The sequence below is a fragment of the Nematolebias whitei genome, chromosome 11 (genome assembly GCF_014905685.2).
Source record: "Nematolebias whitei isolate Nwh7 chromosome 11, NemWhi1, whole genome shotgun sequence".
Taxonomy (NCBI): domain Eukaryota; kingdom Metazoa; phylum Chordata; class Actinopteri; order Cyprinodontiformes; family Rivulidae; genus Nematolebias; species Nematolebias whitei.
Window position 1 is genome coordinate 34,974,261 of NC_056508.1, and position 1,632 is coordinate 34,975,892.

Genomic DNA, 1,632 nt, shown 5'->3' on the forward strand with positions numbered 1-1,632 from the left:
CAAACATGAACATGAGTCTGTGAGCAGATGTGCACGCATGAACACATCAACATTGAAACAGATCAGCAGCAACATGAAACAGATCAGCAGCAACATGATATGGTTTTTCACAGTGATTATTCTAGTTAGAGATTCATGAGTCTAACAGCCTCAGGGTAGAAGCTGTTCCTCAGTCTAGTGGTTCTACACTTAATGCTCCTTAACCTCCTTCCTGAGGGGAGTGGGGCAAAAAGTGTGTGTGCTGGGTGGGTGGGGTCCTTCATGACGCAGGCGGCTCTTTTTAGTTCTTCTTTATTCATTTTAGTTCTTCTTTAAGAAGCTCTCCTGTTCTCCACTCATTACCTGTATTAACTGCACCTGTTTGGACTCGTGACCTGTATAAAAGACACCTGTTCACACACTGAATCAATCAGACTCCAGCATCTCCACAATGCCCAAGACCAGAGAGCTGTGTAAGGACATCAGGGATAAAATTGTAGACCTGCACAAGGCTGGGATGGGCTACAGGACAATAGGCAAGCAGCTTGGTGAGAAGGCAACAACAGTTGGTGCAATTATTAGAAAATGGAAGAAATACAAAATAACGGAAAATCTCCCTCGGCCTGGGGCGCCATGCAAGATCTCACCTCGTGGTGCATCATTGATCTTGAGGAAGGTGAGGAATGAGCCCAGAACTACACGGCAGGACCTGGTCAATGACCTGAATAGAGCTGGGACCACAGTCTCAAAGAAAACAATCAGTAACACACTATGCCGTCAAGGATTAAAATACTGCAGTGCACGCAAGGTGCCCTTCCTCAAGCCAACGCATGTCAAAGCCCGTCTGAAGTTTGCAAATGACCATCTGAATGATCCAGAGGAGGAATGGGAGAAGGTCATGTGGTCTGATGAGACAAAAATAGAACTTTTTGGTTTAAACTCCACTCGTCATGTTTGGAGGAAGAAGAATGATGAGTACAACCCCAAGAACACCATCCCAACCGTGAAGCATGGCAGTGGAAACATCATTCTTTGGGGATGCTTTTCTGCAAAGGGGACAGGACGACTGCACCATATTGTGAGAAGGATGGATGGGGCCATGTATCGTGAGATTTTGGCCAACAACCTCCTTCCCTCAGTAAGAGCACTGAAGATGGGTCGTGGCTGGGTCTTCCAGCATGATAACGACCCAAAACACACAGCCAGGGCAACTAAAGAGTGGCTCCGTAGGAAACATCTTAAGGTCCTGGAGTGGCCTAGCCAGTCTCTAGACCTGAATCCCATAGAAAATCTTTGGAGGGAGCTTAAAGTCCGTGTGGCCCAGCGACAGCCCCGAAACCTGAAGGCTCTGGAGGAGATCTGTATGGAGGAGTGGGCCAAAATCCCTGCTGCAGTGTGTGCAAACCTGGTCAACAACTACAGGAAACGTCTGATCTCTGTAATTGCAAACAAAGGTTTCTGTACCAAATAATAAGTTTCATTTTTCTGGTGTATCAAATACTTATTTCACACAATAAAATGGAAATTAATTATTTAAAAATCATACATTGTATTTTTCTGGATTTTTGTTTTAGATTCCATCACTCACAGTTGAAGAGTACCTATGATAAAAATTACAGTCATCTACAAGCTTTGCAAGTGGGAAAACCTGAA